This window comes from Procambarus clarkii, chromosome 12 (assembly GCF_040958095.1).
Source record: "Procambarus clarkii isolate CNS0578487 chromosome 12, FALCON_Pclarkii_2.0, whole genome shotgun sequence".
NCBI classification, from domain to species: Eukaryota; Metazoa; Arthropoda; class Malacostraca; order Decapoda; family Cambaridae; genus Procambarus; species Procambarus clarkii.
Window position 1 is genome coordinate 33,730,019 of NC_091161.1, and position 6,228 is coordinate 33,736,246.

The following is a 6,228-nucleotide window of genomic DNA, read 5'->3' on the forward strand; positions in this document are numbered from 1 at the left end:
ATCAAAATCATCTGTAATAACTGAATATAATTAATAATATATCAGTGAGATATATATTTATGATTACCTAGTAGTAGTGAACACTAAGAAATAACATAAATCAGCTTTCTAAAGAGATGTTTAATAATACAACACACATGATTTGGAACTTATAACTGGGTTAAGTACTTTGCACATAAATCTCAAGGAGCCATTAGGAAACCCTGCTTGTGATTAAAATATTATGCTGCTTTTATATACTGTATGTGCAGCACAGTACCTCTCCTCTCAATACACCAGCACTGGCCCTCACCTCTCAATACACCACCACTGCCCCTCACCTCTCAATACACCACCACTGCCCCTCACCTCTCAATACACCACCACTGCCCCTCACCTCTCAATACACCAACACTGCTCCTCACCTCTCAGTACACCACCACTGCCCCTCGCCGCTCAGTACACCACCACTGCCCCTCGCCTCTCAGTACACCACCACTGCCCCTCGCCTCTCAGTACACCACCACTGCCCCTCGCCTCTCAGTACACCACCACTGCCCCTCGCCTCTCAGTACACCACCACTGCCCCTCGCCTCTCAGTACACCACCACTGCCCCTCGCCTCTCAGTACACCACCACTGCCCCTCGCCTCTCAATACACCACCACTGCCCCTCACCTCTCAATACACCACCACTGCCCCTCACCTCTCAATACACCACCACTGCCCCTCACCTCTCAATACACCACCACTGCCCCTCACCTCTCAATACACCAGCACTGCCCCTCACCTCTCAATACACCACCACTGCCCCTCACCTCTCAGTACACCACCACTGCCCCTCGCCTCTCAGTACACCACCACTGGCCCTCGCCTCTCAGTACACCACCACTGCCCCTCGCCTCTCAATATACCAGCACTGCCCCTCACCTCTCAATACACCACCACTGCCCCTCGCCTCTCAGTACACCACCACTGCCCCTCACCTCTCAATACACCACCACTGCCCCTCGCCTCTCAATACACCACCACTGCCCCTCACCTCTCAATACACCACCACTGCCCCTCGCCTCTCAATACACCACCACTGCCCCTCACCTCTCAATACACCAGCACTATAGCCAGCACCAGAATCTAATAATATTATAAAATATAAGTGTTTACTTACGATAATATTTGCATGATTGCATGAAGCGTTTGTCTTCTTGCTGACTGCACGGACCACAAACTGACCGCTTTGTTGATGTTCCTGGCGGCGGATGACGCTGTGACGTCACAGGTGAGGGACGCTTTGCGCACTACTCAATCGTCGCTTGAACCCATCATAAATAGTTTTGTTATTTTTATTATTTTATTTTTATTTATTTTTATACAAGAAGTTACACTGGAGGTTAACACAGAATATAGAAAATAAGTTGAATTAACATTCTTGTAAAGCCAAGCACGCATAGCGTTTCGGGTAAGTCTTTAAACTAACAGTTTTTTTTTTTATAAATTAACAGTAAAATTGATAAAAAATGTTACCAGGTATTTTATAGTTTTTTTTACAGGTACAGATAATTTTAAGTAAAATAATTACAGTAAAATCAACAAAAATGTTTACAGGTAATTTGAAGAAATATTTACACAAAAGCAGATCAGAATAATACACAATAAAGAAACAAGGATTACTAGATACATGAGAATAGCATTTCAGGGTTATACATTGGTTCACTGAAGCACAATATGAGGATCGTTTCGAGGAAAAGTTTCAAGGAATAATGCAGTAGAAAATGCACTCAATACAACAACCATGATATCAAATGATATCTAAGATTACAATGTTAAAGTAATATGGCTTAGGAACAAATATTGGGGGATTGAGTAGCACTAGATACAGTGTGAAGATAAAGCCCATGGTAGAAAACTATGAAGATGAAATTAGGTACTTTTTGGTTTTATTTTTGAATATGGCAAAAGTTGGACAGCTTTTCAAATCATTAGGGAGTAAGTTCCGTAGACTAGGTCCCTTTATTTACATAGTGTTTACATAGATCAAATTTGACTCTGGGAATATCAAAGAGATATTTATGTCTGGTGTGGTGGGCATGTGTTCTATTACGTCTGTCCAGGAAGAGTTTCAGAACAGGGTTTGCACTTAGAAAAAGGGTTTTATAAACGTAATTTACACAGGAGAATGTGTGAACTGAATTTATGTTTAGCATGTTTAGGGATTTAAACAGAGGAGCTGTGTGTTGTCTGAAAGTAGAGTTAGTTATTGTCCTGATAGCAGATTTTTGCTGGATGATGATGGGCCTGAGGTAGTTTGCAGAGGTTGAACCCCAAGCACAGCTACCATAAGTAAGATAGAGATAGATAAGTGCATAATAGAGTGAGAGGAGAGCAGCGTAGGGTACATAATATCTGATCTTAGAGAGTATACCAATTGTTTTAGAAACCTTTTTAGTTATGTACGTGTTGTATATGGGTGCTGAAGTTGAGTCTCTTGTCTAAGTACAGGCCAAGGAACTTTCCATCATTTTTATTGCTAATGTTTACATTATCTATCTGAAGCTGAATTGCATTTGTTGATTTGCTTCCAAATAAGATGTAGTAGGTCTTTTCTATGTTTAGTGTGAGTTTGTTGGTTGACATCCACAAGTAGACTTTTTTTAATTAATTGTTTACAACCTTATTTAACATGAGTGGGTTGGGGTCAAAGTAGATGAGTAGTATCATCAGCAAACAATATAGGTTTAAGTATGTTAGAGACATTAGGGAGATCATTGATGTATATAAGAAACAGGAGGGTCCTAGGATGCTGCCCTGTGGCACCCATACAGTTATTGGTAGAGTGGGAGAAGATATATCATTGATGGCTACATATTAGTGTCTGTTACCAAGATAGGATCGGATATAGTTCAGGGCAAGGCCACGGATTCCATATTGGTGGAGTTTAAGTAAGAGGTAGTTATGGTTAACAGTATCAAAAGCCTTTCTCAGGTCAATGAAGAGTCCAATTGGAAACTCACTTTTGTCGAGGGCTGAGATTAAGTCAAGCAGACTAACAATACCATCATTGGTACTCTTTTGGGAGCGGAAGCCAAACTGACAAGGACTTAGTATATTGAATTTTATAAGGGAGTAGAGCTATTTGTAAAAAAAAAATTAAAATATTTTTGATAATATAGGTATATTTGATATGGGTCTGTAATTATTTATGTCTGCCGTGTTACCTCTATGAACTGGCGTTACTCTTGCTTTTTTAAGGATATCAGGGAAGGTATGACACTCTAGGGATTTATTGAACAGCAATGCTATGGGTGGTGCAAGGGCATGGGGGGCACTCCTGTATACCATCGATGGTATTTCACTAATGTTCCCAGCTTTGGTTTTTAGCGAGTGAATGATGGACACAACATCTGGAGGGCTGACCGGAGAGAGGAGAATATTAAGAGAGTTTGGATAGCTGCCTGAAAGATATGTGGTAATATATGTCTGAGTCTGGGATTTTTCGGGCAAGGTTAGCACAAATCGATGAAATGAAGCTATTAAATTCAGTTGTTGTTTCAAGATCTGTTGCAGGTACTCACCTAGTTGTACTCACCTAGTTGTGCTTGCGGGGGTTGAGCTCTGGCTTTTTGGTCCCGCCTCTCAACCGTCAATCAACAGGTGTACAGGTTCCTGAGCCTATTGGGCTCTATCATATCTACACTTGAAACTGTGTATGGAGTCAGCCTCCACCACATTGCTTCCTAATGCATTCCCTTTGTCAACCACTCTGACACTAAAAAAGTTCTTTCTAATATCTCTGTGGCTCATTTGGGCACTCAGTTTCCACCTGTGTCCCCTAGTGCGTGTGCCCCTTGTGTTAAATAACCTGTCTTTATCAACCCTGTCGATTCCCTTGAGAATCTTGAATGTGGTGATCATGTCCCCCCTAACTCTTCTGTCTTCCAACGAAGTGAGGTTCAATTCCCGTAGTCTCTCCTCGTAGCTCATACCTCTCAGCTCGGGTACTAGTCTGGTGGCAAACCTTTGAACCTTTTCCAGTTTAGTCTTATGCTTGACTAGATATGGACTCCATGCTGGAGCCGCATACTCCAGGATTGGTCTGACATATGTGGTATATAATGTTCTGAAAGATTCCTTACACAAGTTTCTAAAGGCCGTTCTTATGTTAGCCAACCTGGCATATGCTGCTGATGTTATCCTCTTGATATGAGCTTCAGGGGACAGGTCTGGCGTGATATCAACCCCCAGGTCTTTCTCTCTCTCTGACTCTTGAAGTATTTCATCTCCCAAGTGATACCTTGTATCTGGTCTCCTGCTTCCTACACCTATCTTCATTACATTACATTTGCTTGGGTTAAACTCTAACATCCATTTGTTCGACCATTCCTGCAGCTTGTCCAGGTCTTCTTGAAGCCTCACGCTGTCCTCCTCTGTCTTAATCCTTCTCATAATTTTGGCGTCGTCAGCAAACATTGAGAGGAATGAGTCTATACCCTCTGGGAGATCATTAACGTATATCAGAAACAGGATAGGTCCAAGCACAGAGCCCTGTGGGACTCCACTGGTGACTTCACGCCATTCTGAGGTCTCACCCCTCACTATAACTCTCTGCTTTCTATTGCTTAGGTACTCCCTTATCCACTGGAGCGCCCTACCAGTTACTCCTGCCTGTTTCTCCAGCTTATGCATGAACCTTTTATGGGGTACTGTGTCAAAGGCTTTCCGACAGTCCAAAAATATGCAGTCCGCCCATCCTTCTCTTTCTTGCTTAATCTTTGTCACCTGATCATAGAATTCTATCAAGCCTGTAAGGCAAGATTTACCCTCCCTGAACCCATGTTGATGGGTTGTCACGAAGTCTCTTCTCTCCAGATGTGTTACTAGGTTTTTTCTCACAATCTTCTCCATCACCTTGCATGGTATACAAGTTAAGGACACTGGCCTGTAGTTCAGTGCCTCTTGTCTGTCATCCTTTTTAAATATTGGTACTACATTAGCAGTCTTCCATACTTCTGGTAGGTCTCCCGTTTCCAGTGACCTACTATACACTATGGAGAGTGGCAAGCAAAGTGCTCCTGCACACTCTTTCAATACCCATGGTGAGATTCAATCCGGCACAACAGCTTTTCTCACATCCAGCTCCAATAGGTGCTTCTTGACCTCATCTCTTGTAATTTCGAACCTTTCCAAGGTCACCTGGTTTGCTGCCACCTCTCCTAGCGCCGTGACTTCTCCCTGTTCTATTATAAAGACCTCCTGGAACCTTTGTTGAGTTCTTCACACACCTCTTTGTCATTGTCTGTGTACCTGTCCTCGCCCACCCTAAGTTTCATCACCTGTTCCTTCACTGTTGTCTTCCTCCTGATGTGACTGTAGTAGCTTTGGTTCGGTCTTGGCTTTATTAGCTATATCATTTTCATACCTTTTCTCAGCTGCTCTTCTCACACTAACATACTCGTTCCTGGTTCTCTGGTATCTCTCTCTACTTTCTGGTGTTCTGTTATTACGGAAGTTCCTCCATGCCCTTTGTGTGTGTGTGTGTGTGTGTGTGTGTTCGATCCCTTGTAACGATTCGTGTGTGAACCGTAGACAAACTAGTAAATATTTAAGTTCATATTTATCTCAACACTGTGTGAATAAAATGGGGCCAAACAATCTAATGCATTGTATTTATATGCCAGTTTATATAATCATTATATTAATTGGAGAGAGCCAATACATATTTTAAGTGCAGGAATTTTGTTGAACGAAATTTTGATCAAGTCGGCCCAATTAACTAATGTCCCAATATGTTTAATGTTTGCACTGACCTGTACAAACTAGACCCATATTTATATATTGTAGTTACAAATTGTAACGACCTACTTAGCGTGGAAGGCAGGCTCGTGATTCGTCGATCTTCACCTGACCACAGTAAAGCGAGGCGATGACATAGGGTGGGGGTCTGTCATATATAATTTCTCTCAAACCGCTTTACTCTTAGAATGTCAGCCCCACTCCCGTCTGGAGTTTTATACCGGAAGAGACGGAAGGCCTTCTTCAGTGATGTGAATTAGCGATCAGAACACTATCCAGATAGAAAGCTTTCTTCCATCGGCACTGCGACCCGATGAAGGGGAAGTCAGCTGAACGACTTGGGCTTTGTCTTTGCTCCTGGTGCTAGCCAAACAGCACCATGTTCCACTGCATCAAGGTTCAGTTCCGAGGAACCTACACCAAGGCCGAGATTCTGGCCCTCTTGACGGCGAACTCTGAT

At 42.7% G+C, this 6,228-nt stretch overlaps 1 long non-coding RNA gene across 1 annotated transcript in view; it reads right to left on the minus strand.

The window, feature by feature from the left end:
• LOC138364139 (uncharacterized) overlaps positions 1 to 1,253 on the minus strand; it is a 29,683-nt gene extending 28,430 nt beyond the window's left edge. The window contains exons 1-2 of the long non-coding RNA XR_011228319.1: positions 1,147 to 1,253; positions 1 to 11 (exon numbers count right to left, since the gene is read on the minus strand). The exon at positions 1 to 11 is cut by the window's left edge and continues 99 nt beyond it. This is a non-coding gene — a long non-coding RNA (uncharacterized lncRNA). The remainder of the gene's footprint in view (positions 12 to 1,146) is intronic.
• Between the last annotated feature and the right edge of the window lie 4,975 nt (positions 1,254 to 6,228).